The sequence below is a fragment of the Giraffa tippelskirchi genome, chromosome X (assembly GCF_054371585.1).
Source record: "Giraffa tippelskirchi isolate mGirTip1 chromosome X, T2T-mGirTip1v1.2.pri, whole genome shotgun sequence".
Lineage (NCBI taxonomy): Eukaryota > Metazoa > Chordata > Mammalia > Artiodactyla > Giraffidae > Giraffa > Giraffa tippelskirchi.
In genome coordinates this window covers 88,416,629-88,434,563 of record NC_137289.1, presented here as the reverse complement: position 1 = coordinate 88,434,563, position 17,935 = coordinate 88,416,629, and the positions used below count along the sequence as shown (strand labels likewise).

The window sequence follows — 17,935 nt, the reverse complement described above, 5'->3', positions numbered from 1 at the left end:
TCCCACACAAGAAAAGGAGGGGTGTAAGCAAGCAAAGCCAAACCAGGAGAAGCACTAGCGTGGAGACAGACCTTTTTAGGCTAGGAGTTTCTAGAAAACAGAAGAGAAGCAGAAGAATCAAATCACACCCTAATCGCATTCAGCCTAATCAGTTCTTAGTCAGAAAGAAGCAACCAGCTTTGTGAAGGTGTGGTTCTCTTCCACACACATTTCAGGGATTAAGGAAGGACCTAAATATCCTTATTTTTTAAGTAATCCATTCTGAATAAATTACCAGTGAATCTATCTAAAATATAAATCCATTTTGAAGTAACTGGTAGTTTCAGCTAGCTACAGCTACATTTTGGCTTTAAGTATCCATTGAGGACTATGTGTATAGCAGTTAGCATAACAAAGCAAAGGAAAAAGAAAATAAAATGCTTGCCCTCCTAGTCGTAAAAATCTAATTAAGGAAAGAAAACATACACAAACTGTATGTTATAATACAGTTTAAAATTATGTATCTAAAACATAATACAAACTGTATTATTAATACCTAGTGGTTAGGAGGGCAGTCTTTGGAATTAGACCTATGTTAAATTTCCAGCTCAGATATGTGGTCTTGAGCAAATTATCTAACATCCCTGAGCCTGTTTTTGCATACACATTTCAAAGGGGCTTCCCGGGTGGCTCAGTGGTAAAGAATCCACTTGCAGAGCAGGAGTCAGGGGTTCTATCCCTGGGTCGGAAAGATCCCCTGGAGGAGGAAATGGCAACCCACTCTAGTGTGGTTGCCTAGGAAATCGCATGAACAGAGGAGCCTAGTGGGCCACAGTCCATGGGTTCGCAAAGAGCTGGATATGACTTAGCAACTAAGCAGCAGCAGCATACACGTTTCACAGGGTTGTTGCGATGCACAGATGTGATTATGAAGTCAATTCTTCCTGCCTGGCACATATGAAGTATTCAACAAAAACTTAATACATATTCAGAATAATACATTCGTGTGTCTGATAATTGTTTGGTTGCTTAGACTAGGTGATTGATTCAATTATGAGACTGATAAATTGCTATTGTAAATAATTCAGGGAAAGAAAAGACTGGAATATATTGATATAAAGAAGGCCTCTTCGTTCGCACTGGGTTGAGGCATGAAGTAAAGTCAAGAGCCGCTGTAGAGACCAGTCTAGCATGTGCAGATTAACAGTGGATTTAATAGACCTTCAATTGAAGGTGGCCCCCCAGGTGGCTCAGACAGCGCCTGCAGTGCAGGAGACCTAGGTTCAATCCCTGAGTCCGGAAGATCTCCTGGAGAAGGAAATGGCAACCCACTCCAGTATTCTTGCCTGGAGAATTCTATGAACAGAGGAGCCTGGCGGGCTACAGTCCATGGGGTGGCAAAGAGTCAGACATGACTGAGTGATTACACTTTCACTTTCACTTTATTCAATACAAACTTGATCAATTAATTAGAAGTATCAAGAGGTGCTCTCCAATTCTAGCATTTCAAGATTTTATGCAGCTCTTCTCATGCACTTACCTATCCCTTTCATGAGTATGTAAGTTCAAACATATTTCCTTCCTCAGCTTTTATTTTTCCAGAAGTTCCGTGGTATCCTCCATCATTATGGACTTTCTCCAACTTCATTATCTCTTTCTTGTGATATAATGGCCAGGGAGAAAACAATGAATTTTGTGTGCTTTTATTATAAAACAATTTAATACTAATGAAAACTGTTCCCCAAACCACCAAATATTATCATATAATTTTGCCTATTTCTTTTTTCATGATCAAGTAGTTTTCAAATTTCTTCTAATACTCAAAATTATCATTGCTAGTGGTTGCATAATATTCCATAGTGCTGATACACTATTTTTTATGTAACCATTTAAACTTTTATTCAGGTTGTTTCCAGTTTTCCTTCATTCTAAGAAACACTTTCATTAATACAATGCCTATATTTAGTTGAACTACTTTCTTAGGTTTCATTCCCAGGATTGGGATTATTGAGTCAAAGATAAGAAACATATTTATAAACTTTGATACTTGTTACAGTGCTTTCCCAAAGGATTTTTATCAATTTACAGTGCTATTAGCCATGTTAGAGTAAACCAACCTTATCACAATCTCAACAGCATGTCTATAATTTAAATAAGTCATTTGCTAATAAAAGTAGAAGGAAGTACATTCTGTTTAGAATTAATATTTCTTTTGGAAATTGCTTATTCATATCTTTTCTTTTCCCCAAACTTAGTTATTTGGGTCCTCATGCTTTCCTTATAAATTAGAATGTATTTAATATATAGATATTAAACTTTCTTCTATAATATTTGATTCAAATATTTTCCAGTGTTTGTTGCTTTTATTTACAAAGTTTAAGTTTTTTAAACTTTTTATTGAGGTATGATATACACAGAGAAATGTGCACACTGGTATCATAAATGTACAGCTCAATGAATGTTCAGAAAAACATGCTCATGTAACAGCACCTACATCAAGAAACAAAACATTATCAGTACCCCAGAAATCCCTTTCATGCTTCCTTCTAGTAACTACTTTCCCTTCCGACAAGGGCAACCTCTGTCCCAACTTCTAACAGCCTAGACTGTTTTTGTTTTTATTCTTTATATAAATGGAAGCATATAGTATGTACTATTTTGATACTTGAGATAAAATTCACATGCCATAGAATTCAACCTTTTGAAGTGTTCAATTCACTAGTTTTTAATATAGCTACAGAGTTGTACCTCCATTACTACAATCAATTTTATATATAGTCACTATCCCTAAAAGAAACCCTGTTCCCATTTCCAGTCATTCCCTGTTCCCGCCCAATCCCCTCACTCCAGCCCCAGGCAACCACAATTCTACTTTTGGTCTCCATAAATTTGCCTATTCTAAACATTCACGTAAATGGAAGCAAGCAGTATGTGGTCTTTTGTGAACCTGCTCCTTTCGTTTAGCATAATGTTTTCAAGGTTCATCAACCTTGTACCATGTATAAGTGCTTACTTCATTCCTTTTTTTATTGCCAAAAACACACATTTTATTTATCCATTAATCAGCCAGTGAACATTTGTGTTGTCTCTTTTCTTTCCTTCTTTTTTGGCTATTATGAATAATGCTGCTATGAATGTTAGTATTCAAGTTTTCCTGTGAACATATGTGTTAAATTCTTTTGAGTACATACCTAGGAATAGAATTGCTGAGTCATGTGGTAACTATTTTTAACCTTTTGAGAAACTGCTGCTGCTGCTGCTGCTGCTGCTGCTAAGTCTCGCTTCAGTCGTGTCCGACTCTGTGCGACCCCATGGACGGCAGCCCACCAGGCTCCCCCGTCCCTGGGATTCTCCAGGCAAGAACACTGGAGTGGGTTGCCATTTCCTTCTCCAATGCAGGAAAGTGAAAAGTGGAAGTGAAGCCGCTCAGTCGTGTCCGACTCTTCGTGACCCAATGGACTGCAGCCTACCAGGCTCCTCCGTCCAAACTACCAGACTGTTTTCCATGAAAGCTGCACCACTTTATATGCCCACCAGCAGTATTATGAGGCTTCCATTTATTCCACCTTCTCACCAACACTTGTTATAATTCATCTTTTTTTTTTTAATACTAGCCATCCTAAGTGTGAACTGGTATCTTATCATGGTTTTGAATTGCATTTCCCTAATGATTAATGATGTTGAATATCTTCTCATGTGCTTATTAGCCATTTGGCTGTCTTCTTTGAAGAAAAATCTATTCAAATCCTTTGTCCATTTTTAATTGTCTTTTTATTGTTGAGTCTTAAGAGTTCTTTATATTGTCTAGACACTAGACTTTTATAAGATAAAAGATTTGCTAATATTTGTCCATTTTATGGGCTGTCTTTTCACTTTCTTCATAGTGTCTTTATTTTTTTTAAGATTAATCTTGCATTTATTTATTCTTTTGGCTGCACTGCATGGCATTTAGGATCTTAGTTCCCTGACCAGGAATCAAACCCAGGCCCCCTGCAGTGGAAGCTCAGAGTCTTAACCACTGGACCATCTTGGAAGTCTCCTTCATAGTGTCTTTTTTTTTTTTATGCTGCAAAAAGCTTTATTGTTTCCATTTGGTCCAAGGCTTGAGAGAGGGCTCCAGGGTGTTAAAAAGCTGCCTAGTGGCTGCAGAGAGGGGCTTCAGGCAGCCCTGATGTTAGGTGGGTTCTTCAAAGGCCACTGGTCTCCAGAAGCTCCTAGTCGTGCTTGAGGGTGAGCCTTTCGAAGAGATATTCGCCCAGCCCAGCCTGGGGACCACCCAGCCTGTGGAGGTTGGTCAGGTGGTCACCCATCTTCTTGATGAGTTTCACTTCCTCATCTAGGAAGTGGTTCTCTAGGAAGTCACAGATGTGGGGGTCTCCGCGGGCAGAAGCCAGGCCATGCAGATCCAACAGGGCTTGATTCAGGTTCTTCTCTACGAGAAGAGCGGCTTCCATCGCTTCCTGGGTTTTACCCCACTCATCTTGAGATGGCTTCTGCATGTCCAGGAAAAGGGCGCGGCCGCCACGCTGGTTTTGCAGTTTCAAGAGACGCTCCACGCCCTCGCGCTTCTCCTTGGCCAATTCGCGAAAAAAGTGACCCACACCCTCCAGGGCCACATTGTCGCAGTCGAAATAGAAGCCCAGAGAGAGGTAGGTGTAGGAGGCCCGCAGTTGCATGTTAACCAGGCGGTTGACGGCGGCCTCCATCTCGGTAGAATGCTGCTGCTGCTGCTGCTAAGTCGCTTCAGTCGTGTCCGACTCTGTGCGACCCCATAGACGGCAGCCCACCAGGCTCCGCCGTCCCTGGGATTCTCCAGGCAAGAATACTGGAGTGGGTTGCCATTTCCTTCTCCAGCCTCGGTAGAATAATTCTGACGAATCTGGGAGCTCGTGATTGGTCGGTAATAAGGAGTTAAAAAATGGTGGCTGGTCCCAGTGATCGCGGACAGCTGAGTGGCTGACTCCGGAGGTTGCGACTGGAAGAAAGGTTGGAGGGTGGTCGCAGGCTGGAGCAAGGGGCGTCCCTGGGTCTGTTCCGTCCAAGCACTGTTGCAGCAAGAGACAGATCCGCGGGGCCGCCGAGCACACTTTCCATAGTGTCTTTTGATACATAAAAGTTTTTAATTTTGATGAAGTCCAATTTATCTATTTTTTCTTTGATTGCTTCTGATCTAAGTGTCATATGTAAGAAACCATTGCCTAATTCATGGTCACAAAGATTTATACGTATGTTTCCTGCTAGTTTTATGGTTTTACCTCATGTTTAGGCATTTGGTCCATTTTTGTGTTAATTTCTGTGCAAGGTGTGAGGTAGGAGTCCAAACCCATTCCTTTGCATATGGATGTAAAGTGTCCCAATACCATTTGTTGAAAAGACTATTCTTTCCCCCTTTGAATTGTCTTGGCACCTCACCAAAAATCAACTGACTGAAAATGTGAGGATTTACTTCTGAACTCTCAGTTCTATTCCACTGGTTACATGTCTGTCCTTACACCAGTCCCACACTTTTTTGTTTTAGTATCTATTTGTTTGGATGTGCTGGGTCTTAGTTTCGGCATGTGGGATCTAGTTCCCTGACCAGAGATCAAACCCAGATCCTCTGCTTTGGAAATACAGAGTGTTAGTCAATGGACCACAGGGAAGCCCCCCACACTGTCTTGATTACTGTGGCCCTGTAGTAAGTTTTGAAATTGGAAATGTGAGTCCTTTAACTTTGTTCTTCTCTTTGAAGATTTTTGACTATTCTAGGGTCCCTTAAATTTCCATGTGAAATTAAGGATCTGCTTGCCAATTTCTACAAAGATAGCTGGAATTTTGAGGGGTATGGCCATATAGCCATACATTAATTTGGAAAGTATTACCATCTTAACAGTATCAAGTCTTCTGAACTGTGAACATGGATGTCTTTCCATTTTTTTGAGGTCTTCTTTCAATTTGTCAACAATATTCTATAGTTTTCAGAGAGTAAGTTTTGTACTTCTTTAGATAAATATATTCCCAAGTATATTATTCTTCTTTATATTATTGTAAAAAAAAAAGTTTCCCTCCTTTTATTCTATAGAAATATAATTGATATCTGTATATTGTTCCTGTACCTTGCAACCTGGCTGAGCTCACTTATAAGTTCTAATAGTGTTTTAATGGATTCCTTAGAACTTTCTATATACAAGATAATGTCATCTACAGAGATGGTTTCACTTCTTCATTTCCAATCTGAATGCCCTTTCTTTCCTTTCCTTACCTAATTGCTCTAGTTCAAACTTTCAGTATGATATTGAGTAGAAGTGGTGAGAGTAGACAACCTTGCCTTATTTCTGATCATAGGGGGAAAGTATTCAGGTTTTCACCACTAACTATGTTGCTAGCTGTGGGGTTTTTGTATATACCCTTTACCAGACTGAGGAAGTTCATTCAACATTAACTTTTTGAGATTCATCCATATTGTTGTGTGTCATTGTAGATCATTCATTCTTAGTTGTGTAGTATTCCTTTGTGGGACTATATCACAATTTATTCCTTCTACCTTGTTGATCACTTTTTGGTTATTTTCCAGTTTAACTACTGCAAAAAGTACTGCTTTGAACATTCTAGTACATATTATTTGCTGATAACATGTACATTACTATTGGGTATAAATCTATCAGTGTGGGCTTCCCTGGTAGTCCAGTGGTTAAGAATCTGTCTTGCAATGTGGGGGACATGGGTTCGATCCCTGATCCAGGAAGATCCCACATGCCACAGAGCAGCTGAACTTGTGTGCCACAACTACTGAGCCTGCACTCTAGAGCCCACAAGCTGCAACTACTGAGCCCACGCACCCTAGAGCTCATGCTCCACAACAAGAGAAGCGACCGCAATGAGAAGCCTGAGCGCTGCAACTAGGGAGTAGCTCCGAAACTAGAGAAAGCCCATGTGCAGCAACAAAAGCCCAGTGCAGCCAAAAATAAATAAATAAATATTAAAAAAAAAAAAACTATCAGTGGACTTGCTGACTAATAGAATGTGGATATATTTGATTTTTGAAATGTTATATTTGAAGCTGTCAAACTTAATTTCAAAAGATATTGAAGTATTTTTTGATATTTATTCTATGCAAGTAAAAGTGTTAGTCCCTCAGTCATGTCCGACTCTTTGCGACCCCATGGACTGTAGCCTACCAGTCTCCTCTGTCCATGGGATTTTCCAGGCAAGAAAACTGGAGTGGGTTGCCATTTCCTTACTGAATTTTAAGAGAATGCATAATTTCATAGTGATGCTTTAAAAGGGCATGGGGAAGCTCTTCTTTATAGAAGAACACCAGCTAACAGAGACTTCCCCAGTGGTCCAGTGTCTGAAACTCCATGCTCCCAATGCAAGGGGCCCAGGTTCCATCCCTGTTCAAGGAAATAGATCCCACATGCTGCAACTAAAGATCCCACATGCTGCAACTAAAAAAAGGTCCCACATGAAGATCCTTCATGCTGCAACTAAGACCTGGTGCAGCCAAATAAATAGATAAATATATTTTTTTTAAAAAAAGAACACCAGCTAATAAATCTATAAGAAATGCTAGAATTCAAAACTCACCATTTTGTACTCACCAAAGGAATAACTGATTCAGACAAGGATAATCAATAGATGATCCTTAAGTAATGGAAAACACAATATTCACATGATCTCAAAGTAGCACCCCACAGTTTACATATTAATTACAAAAGGAAATGTACCTATATTAGTTTTCTATTTCTGCAGTAAAAAATTACCGCAAATTTATCGGCTTAAAACAACACAAATTTATTATTCCACACTTTATAAAGGTCAGAAGACCAGCACTGCATGGCTGGATTCTTTGCTCAGGGTCTCACAGGGATAAAATCAAAGTATCTGCATTGCTATTTAGAAGCTCTGGGGAAGAATTCACTTCCAGGTTCAGTCACGTTGTTGGTAGAATTTAGTTCCATGCAATTATAGGACTGAAGTCCCTTTTCCTTAACATATAATCTTCTCCATTTCTAAGCTCCAATGTATCAAATCCATCTGCTTTGAATATTTCTGACCTCCCCTCTTCTAACTTTAAGGGCTCTGTGATTACACTGGGTCCACTGAGGTGATCTAAGATAACTTTCCTGTTTTGGGATTGGTAACCTTAATTTGGATTGGTAACTCAACATTCAAAAAACTAAGATCATGGCATTCAGTCCCATCACTTCATGGCAAATAGATGGGGAAACAATGGAAACAGTGACAGATTTTATTTCCCTGGGCTCCAAAATCACTGCAGATGGTGACCAAAGGCAGATGGTACAGATATACCAAATACAGACTCAGAACCAGGCAAATCAAAATGATTTGCCAAAGGAAACCCAGAAGAAATGCCCCATATGAGTGACTCAAACTACCACAAAGGCACGACTCTCTCTCTCTCAGTCCACCCATGTGTCTATCCACACATACTGGACTCTTTTCCTCCTAGAAACACTTGATTCGTTACTTCCTGTCTTTGTGGGAATTCTCTTCTGAAAAGCTAAAGGGCCAGGACCTTGTCACTGACCACTGGTCTAGTGGCTAGGATTCAGCACTCTCACTGCTGAGACCTGACCTCAATTTCTGGTCAAGAACTGTAACCCTGCTTCAAAGTGCTGCAGGCCAAGGCCACCTGGAGATCATATTTGGTTCTGAAACTAGGGAATTCAAGGTAAACCGCCGACTTCACAGCCCCTGACTCAAGTCAGCTTGAGGGCCCTTTTCAAGACTCACAAGGCATAACCTCTGTCTGCCCACAGCATTATGGCTACGCCCCAACACTGGGAGTGGCAGGGGGATTCCTCGGGCCTCGCAGATTCCAAATAATGCTTGAGTGACAGCTGACGCTGTCCTCTGGGACATGGTGGAAACACAATTTCCGACCATGCAGGAGCCCAAGGGGTCTCTCTCGCTCTCCTTCTCTCACTGTCCCATATGGAACCCTCCACTATGCTTTTCTTTCCCACCTTACTCGCACAACAAAGTCTCTTTCTCACTTCTTATCTCTGCATCCATTTAGGGAAGGATTTCCTGGACTTCATTCCTAAACTGCATCCATGCCACTGTCAAACTTGGTGCTGTGTCAGACAGAATCATCAGACGATTCCCAATTCCATCTTAGCTGCCAGACAGATAGGGCAAGGGATTTGGGGTTCTGCTGTCCAGTCTCTCACCTCACTCAATGCCCAAAAAATTTCCTATGAGAATTTCTTCATCTTCCAGCCCTTGAGTCTTGAATCCGTGCCATCTTCCATAGTGCCAAACTCCAATTTCTCCAAATGTCCCTGTTTGCATTTATCAGACCCCTTCACTCCAGTCCTTGGCAGCCTCCACAGTGCTACCGACAATCTATCAGGCTGCTTGCTACCCAGAAGCCCAAATTATAAACTTTGTTGATGCTCAGTTGTGAGGAATAGACAGACCCCAGCATAGGAAAACTCATTACAAGAGATAATCTCTAAAGACAAGGGATCTCTCCAAAAGAAAGTCTGGAAACTGGTCTGCACTGGTTCAAATGTTCTCCCCTGACCATGTAGGGGGACACCTTGCGTTGTTGTTCAGTCGCTAAGTCATGCCCAACTTCATGATCCATGGACTGCAGCACACCAGGCTCCCCTGTCCTTCACTACCTCCCTGAGTTTGCTCAAATTCATGTCCATCAAGTCTGTGATGCTATCAAACCACCTCATCCTCTGCCACCCCCTTTTCCTTTTGCCTTCAATCTTTCCCAGCATCAAGGTAGGACCAAGGAAGACTAGAGGCATCTGGTCAGGAATTGATGGGAGAGTAGAAGATGCTTGAGACTGCATCAGGTTTGAAGGGAATTTAGGGGACATCCTGAACCCCTTCAGCCTAAAGACTCCTGGTAAATATTTCTGGGACACCAGATTTCATTTCTAGAAGCACTCTCTTGTTCTCTGTTGCAAGTTACCCAACATGGGAGGGCTCCCCATCTCCACCCCACCCCCGCCCCCACAAACCAGAAGCAGCACCTCTGGAGTGTATCCTTAAGAACTGGAAATTGTTTAAAATAAAAGAACTGAGAAAGGAAAAACTTAAGTTCTACCGTAATGGTTCCTGACCTTTGTATAAGTTGGGGAATGGATAAAAATGGCCTGAAAACGGGTCTCTAAATTATAATACCATTCTCCAATTGGATCTTTATTGCCCATTTCTTGTTGTGCCTCAGTATTCTACCCCTTTCCTTGGGAGGGACCTTCTGAGCTCCCTTGGGGCCATCCTCCAGTTAGAAGGCCCCAAGCAGCCCCTTATTTTGACTCTGACTAAGACAGACCAGCCAGAAGAGCAAAATTCTATCCCCAGCCATATTCTACAAATCTGTAGACTCTTTCGTATGGGACAAAGGAATCCCTGGAAGGGCCACAAACGCCCAATCTGTAAGAATTAGCCTTGGGCCAGAAACTGCCTATCCTAAGAGGAGACAATATCCTATGAAGTTGGAAGCAAAAAAGGGCTTAAAGCCCCTCATAGATAAATTCTTAATGCAAGGCCTCTTGGTGCCCTGCAGTCTCTGTGCAATACTCTTATTCTGCTAGTTGTTAAGCCAAATTGGGAATATAGGATGGTACAAGACCTTAGAGCAGTCAGGCACGACCGACCGAACTGATCTGAACTGAATAGGATCCTACATATCAATAATTACCTTAAATATAAATGGATTAAATGCACCAACCAAAAGACAGACTCGCTGGATAGATGGAAGCATGTGCATGTATGCACTCCACTTACCACATCACTCTGTTTGATCCCCCCAAATTGTGTGTAATTATTTTATATTGATAAGTTAATCAAGTTCTCATTATGGCTTGCAATTGTAAATATCTTTCATTTTGGTCTGGCTATCGATTGTGAAAACTAATAAATATATTTTACTATTGTGACTATGTAACTATTACTTAATACCATTGTATCTTGATTGTTCAACAGAAAAATAATAGAACTGTATATCACCAAAACTAGGATCTAATAGAAAAACCTGTAATCACTTTTTAAGATCAGATGCATATCAGAATTATCTTGAAATTTTTTTGAAAAATACAAATGCTCAGGTATTGCTTTTTTTCTCCAGAGCTCCAGGTATGTTTCTAATGAGCAGTCGTGTTTGAAAACAACTGGACTATATGATGATCTTTTACTTTTATCCAGTTTGTTTCACTTTTTCTATTTCATATTCAGTGAACATTGCCTGTCATAGCCTGTATATGTATATATTTGCATCTGGTACAGTATCATACGTGTATTTTGGAGAAGGCAATGGCAACCCATTCCAGTACTCTTGCCTGGAAAATCCCATGGACGGAGCAGCCTGGTAGGTTGTGGTCCATGGGGTCGCTAAGAGTCGGACACGACTGAGCGACTTCACTTTCCCTTTTCACTTTCATGCATTGGAGAAGGAAATGGCAACCCACTCCAATGTTCTTGCCTGGAGAATCCCAGGGATGGGGGAGCCTGGTGGGCTGCCGTCTATGGGGTTGCTCGGAGTTGGACATGACTGAAGCAACTTAGCAGCTGCAGCAGCTAAGTCAGAATTCCAGCTACCTACTTGTGCTCAAACCTTAACTTGCCCCCGATGGAAGAAGGATCCACACAGGAGAAGCAGATAGCAGGATGGACATGGATGGAACAGGTTGGGTTTGCAGCTGGAGAACATTTCCATAGCTGTAGAATTGGATGGCTAGTTTTTATTTTTTTCCAAACTAGAATTCTATATTCAGTGAAAATGTCCTTCATATGTTATGGCAAATAAAGCTAATTTCAAACAGAGAAAGAAGAGAGAGATAAATTGTGTCTAGTGACGTGCACTTTAAGAAATGTTAAAGGCAATTCTTCAGGTGGAAGGAAAACATTACCATACAAAATCTTGAATATTAATAAGAAATAAAGAGTATCAGAAAGAGTAAATACTTCAGTTCAGTTCAGTCGCTCAGTCGTGTCCAACTTTTTGTGAGCCCATGGACTGCAGCATGCCAGGTTTCCCTGTCCATCACCAACTCCCAGAGCCTACTCAAACTCACGTCCATCGAGTCGGTGATGGAATGGCTAGTTTTTAAAACCTTGAATGAGTTAGTCTATTGCGCCTAACCAGAATGCATTTTCATATGTCAGGTAGATAAAAAACCATGGGCCACTAATCATCTATGCAACAACTCCACACACACACAGTGTATGCTGGGAACCTTCTTTCTCAATCTACTCCTTCAGTGAATCCAAGCACTGGGCTAGTTCATTAAAACTGTTTACTCAATTAACTCAAGATTTACCTGGTGGCTCCCAGATGGAAATGCCTATTTCTTTGGGTACACCCTGTTAAAATGGTGGGGAGTAGTTGCCTACCAACATGTCCTTTGAAACTTATACTCTTACTGCCATAGCTAACCATACTGCTAACTCTCTTGCTAATTTACAGAAGTCTCTAGATTTACTGGCCAAGGTGGTATTTGACAACCCTCTGGCCCTGGATTATCTGTTGGCAGAACAAGGAGGGGTATATGCAGTTGCCAATACTTCTTTTTGCACATACATTAACACCTCTTCCCAGGTAGAGACTGATACTGAGAAAATTCAACAGCAAGCCACCTGGCTTCAACAGACAATTAACCACCAGTCCTCACTGTTCAGTATGGGTGGGGAAATTGAAAACGGCTTCTCTAACTTATTCTCCTGGATCCCACAAAACTACTAAAATCTTTCTGATGGGAAGTTTCCATTTTCTTACAACCTTCCTCATCTCAGCCATACTGATTTATGTTATATTTTGTGTAGTGCTTTGTTGTCTTCCATATTGTTGCAAACCTGCAACTAAGACCTTTCAGTTCAAGAAGGAGGCCTGGGACCAACAGGTTCAGACCTTCCATTTTAGAAACAGAAAAATATCCAAAAATTTTAAGCCTGAGATTAACAAAAAATATGCTGACCTGTCTAACCAGATTCCTACCCTTGTTTGAGTTTCTGATTATAATAGTCTTTTACTTCTGCTTAAGTGGTTAGCTTCTGCTTCTCTAATTATTTAGATTGTTTTCTCTAGGGCATCACAGGACAATGGTAATACGGGACTCCAGCTGCCCCCCACAGCAGATCCTGCCAAAATAATAACAGAAGAAGCTCTGGGGTCCCTGAATGAGACAGGGCAAGAGCTCCATGACCCCAGCTAGGTAGGGCTTATGAGCCCCTTGCCAGCCTGAAGAAGCTGCAGAAGAGACACCTTCCCCTTCATCTTTCCAATAAAGATTTCTTGGGGTCTATATCCCTCAGGGAACATTTGAGGCAGGAGGTAGATGGGCCCCCTATGTTAGAGCAATTTGAGTTAATTCCCCATGGACAGAAACTTCAAAATAACAATAGCAGGACCATCAGGAGAGGAGATTGGACCCTGCCCAGCTATTAATAAAAGATGAGACACCACATACTTCTCATTCTCGAAGTCAGGGTGTCTGTGTGCTCAGTCATGATCAACTCTTGGTAACCCCATGGACTGTAGCCCGCTAGGCTCCTCTGTCCATGGGATTTTTCAGGCAAGAAATACTGGAGTGGGTTGCCATTTCCTTCTCCAGGAGATCTTCCTGACTCAGGGATTGAACCCACATCTCAGGTGTCTCCTGCCTTGGCAGGTGGATTTTTTTCACCACTACACCACCTGGGAAGCCCCCTTAAAGTCAAGGAAACCTTCCCAACTAGAAAGCTCCTTGGAGGTCAAAAAAGGAGGAAGTGCCACTCCACAGTAAGTGATGTCAGCTACCCATAGACCTCTTTGATGGAAACCATCTTGGCTGAGAGATGTGCATACACACATGGAGGATCCTGAGATATACCAAATACAGACTCAGAATCAGGTACATCAAAATGATAGGCCAAAGGAAACCCAGCAGAAATGCCTCATAGGAGTGATTCAGACTACCACAAGGGCATGACTCTCTTAGTCTACCTGTGTGTCTATCCATACATACTGTACTCTTTTTCTCCTAGTAAATACTTTACTTGTTTCATTAGTTTCTGTCTTTGTGGGAATTCTTTTCTGAAAAGCTGAAGGGCCAGGGCCTTGTCACTGACCACTGGTCTAGTGGCTAGGATTCAGCATTCTCACTGCTGCGACCTGATCTCAATCTCTGGCCAGGAACCAAAAGCCTGCTTCAAGGTACTGCAGGCCAAGGCCACCCGAGATCAAAGCCTGGCTCTCATGTACTCAGGGGTGAAGTGGAACTCTTCTGTACAGTACCAAGAAAACTGTATGTGACAGAAAGGGGCAGGTCTCCACAGGTCAGAGCAATAGATGGCTGCTGTTATTGAGTGAACCTCTTTTCTCTTTCTTCCTTCTCATTACTCCTCTCCAGAAAGAAAATGACTAACTTGATTTATGATTTTGAGAGAAGGTACTGGGTATGTATGGCTCAGCTCTTCCTGAGTTCTCACTTTTGAAGCCATTTTGCCCATAGAAAGGGTTCGTTCTGATTTGCTCTGTGTGGGTGGCCTAGGTTGCCCAACCAGATGAGTAATTCTCTCTAATTCAAGGCAGAGAATGAAAGAGAAGTAACAGGCTCACCTGGCTGCAGCTCTAAAGTCATGTCCACTCAACAGTTTCATCAGTAAGAATGCTGACATTTTAATCTCCATTTACTTGTCTCCTGTGCCTTATTTCTCAGTTGGTTAGAAATTATTATCAAGGGGGAAAAGGAAACTTTATATATTGACTCATTTAAAACCTTAACATCTACTACTCAGGCAGTGTTAATCTCTTTTGCTTCTGGGTTTGTTTTTTTTGTAGTTGTTTTCCAAAGAAATTAGGAGGACTTTAATATCCAAGTCTTTTTTATGAAATAAAAATTAATGCAATGTTAATAAGAACTGGGCTTCCCTGGTGGCTCAGTGGTAAAGAACCCTCCTGCCAATGCAGGAGACGCAGGTTCAATCTCTGGGTCAGGAAGATTCCCTGGAGGAGGAAATGGCAACCCACTCTAGTATTCTTGCCTAGGAAATCCCATGGACAGAGGTGCCTGGCAGGCTACAGTCCACAGGCTCATAGAAAGAGTTGGACGTGACTTAGTGACTAAACAACAGCATTTAACTAATAAAATTAACAACAAACCAAAGTAATTTTGTTACATAAATTAACCTATTTATTATAGGCTAGCAATGATTCAGATGGTGGTGCTTCTATTGGTCATTCAATTCCGTCTTCTGATGGCAGACTTATTGTGATGGTGAAAGGGGTGTTGTGGGTCCAAGCACTACCAGCTACAATTTTCATGCACAAACCACAGTGCCAAATACCCATAGCTCGTCTCTTCATCTTGGTTTTGCCACCAAAGGAGCAAGTGTACTTGGCGTGCTGGCTGATTTCAAATTTTTTCACCATTTTCCTGAGGGAAGCACCATAATAGGTCCCATATTTATCCATGATTCCGAACTTCTTGGTGCATTTCAACATGTCACCACCAACCTAGGTCCAATTCCAGAGTTTGTTCTTCTGTTTATATATCTAACATAGTATTTCTTCTATAAAAATTGTATTCGTATTTTTTGTATCTCCCACTAGACAGGCTTTCTCAAATGTAGAGATCATTTTATTCTTCTTCTAACTCCAGCACCTGGTATCTTTCTAAGTTGCTGGTCTTTATGGGGGAAAAAGGGGATGTTTCCTTTTTAATTACCTTTGAAATAAAAGCTTCTCAAAGAAGGTTTTCAAAGTTGAATTAGATTCCATCCACTAGTTGCTCATCTATATGCCTACTTATTAGGCAGATAATAAACTTTTAATATTAGAAGTGCTAACTCTAGTGAAAACCATGTTGGCCTGCATCTAGATTATATCTCCTTAATTACAGGTTCTACAAGTTTGCCTCATGGAGGAGAGCCAGCATGATTCAATGACCTTTGAACTAGATAAGAGAAAATGTACCCAAAGATGGATAGTAGAGTTATATGACCCAGCTCCTGATGAACAGGTAAACGTATGCAAGTTTCAGAGCTAAGAGAGGTATGGAAAGAAAGAACCCAGAAAGAAAGCATTAAGAAAGCAAAAACATACTAAAGCGTAAAAGTGGAGGTGATATGAAGGTATCTGATGGGGACTTCCCTGGGGGTCCCATGGTTAAGAATTCTCCTGCCAATGCTGGAGGCATGGGTTTGATGCCTGGTCTGGGAAGATTCCACACACCATGGCGCAACTAAGCCCATACACCACAACTACTGAAGCCCCACACTCTATAGCCCATGAGCCACAACTACTGAAGCCCACCCACCTTGGAGCCAGTGCTCCGAAATAAAAGAAGTCCATGCATCAAAACTAGAGAAAGCCCATACACAACAACGAAGACCCAGCACAGCCAAAAATGAATAAATAAACAAAATTTTTAAAGTATCTGGAAACAGTTGCTTGGAAACTGTGTGCTCATATTTCGAGACATAATATCATAGTTGGGTGAACCTGGAAGACCACAGCAATACAAGGAAATTCCTTCTTTGATGTCTCTTATAGTCTGGTTCCAAAGAAAGAGAAAAATAGTAGTCTAAAGTACATGATTTGGATGCTTTGATTTAAATATCTTCTCAGGTTGGGGATTCATAGTTAGATGTCAAAGAAGGGACCAGATGAAAGGTTCCACAAAGATTTCATTGTAATGTAGTGGATGGTGCTCTTATTGCAGTCCAAAAATGAATCCCCAGATTTTCAGATTGAAAAAACAAGTTTAAAAACATTTTTAATTCAGGTACAATTGACATAACATTTTATTAGTTTCAAGTGTATGATGTAATGATACAACATTTGTATGTATTGTGAAATGATCACCACAATAAGACCAATTAACATCTGTCACCCTACATAATAACAAAAATTTCTTGTGATGAGAACTTTCAAGATCTACTCTTCTACTTTCAAATATGCAATATATTTTTATTAACTATAGTCACCATGCTGTAGTTTACATTCTCATGACTTACTCATTTTATAACTGAAAGCTTATACCTTTTTATCCCCTTCACACATAAAAACAAGTCATTTTTAATCATTTTACTCAAAAGAGAACCAATCAACAGGATCAACCTCACCATAGTGTGACCTATAATAGAATACCACTTATAATTTAACAACTGATACCAATTATTCTGTCACATTTATCTCCTTGTCTTCCATTCTTGAAGGTAAGCTGATTTAGTCATAAAATTAAGGGGAAAAGGAATGAATTTTTAATGTGACTTTTATTGCATTTTTCTCATTATAATACATATTTTATTATAGAAAATTTAGAAAATACAGAAATGCATAAAGAAGAAAACATTTAAAATTATTCTTAACTCCCAAACTCTAAAAAACCGTTATTAATATTTTTGAGTATTTCTTTCCAGTCTTTCTCTGCATATGTTTATATGATTAGAATTACACTAAATATTATATTGGGGCTTCCCTGGTGGCTCAGTGGTAAAGAATCAGCCTGCAATGCAGGAGATGCAGGTTTGATCCCTGGGTTGGGAAGATCCCCTGGAGAAGGAAATGGCAACCCAGTCCAGTATTCTTACCTGGAAAATCCCATGGACAGAGGAGCCTGGTAGGCTGTCGTCCATGGGGTCTCAAAGAGTTGGACGTGCCTTAGCAATTAAACAACAACAACAAAATATTACATTATATCTTGCCTTTTAATTCATATTGTAAAACTTTCCCCCTGTTGTATGGACTGAACTGTGTTCCTCCAAAATTTGTATGTTGAAGCCTTAACTCCCAGGACCTCAAAATGTGACTGTATTTGCAGACAGGGCCTTTAAAGAGGTGCTGAAATTAAAATGAGACCACCAGGGTGGGCCCGAATCCAATCTGACTGGTATTCTTATAAGAGGAAATCTGGACACACACAGACACACAAGGGATGGGTACACACTGAAAAAAAAAAATGTGAGAACACAGTGAGAAGGTGGTCAAGCCAAGGATGAGGCAGGAGATAGA

At 40.8% G+C, this 17,935-nt stretch overlaps 1 pseudogene; it reads right to left on the bottom strand.

The window, feature by feature from the left end:
• Positions 1-4,038: 4,038 nt before the first annotated feature.
• Positions 4,039-8,844, bottom strand: LOC145535689 (ferritin light chain pseudogene; annotated as a pseudogene).
• Between the last annotated feature and the right edge of the window lie 9,091 nt (positions 8,845-17,935).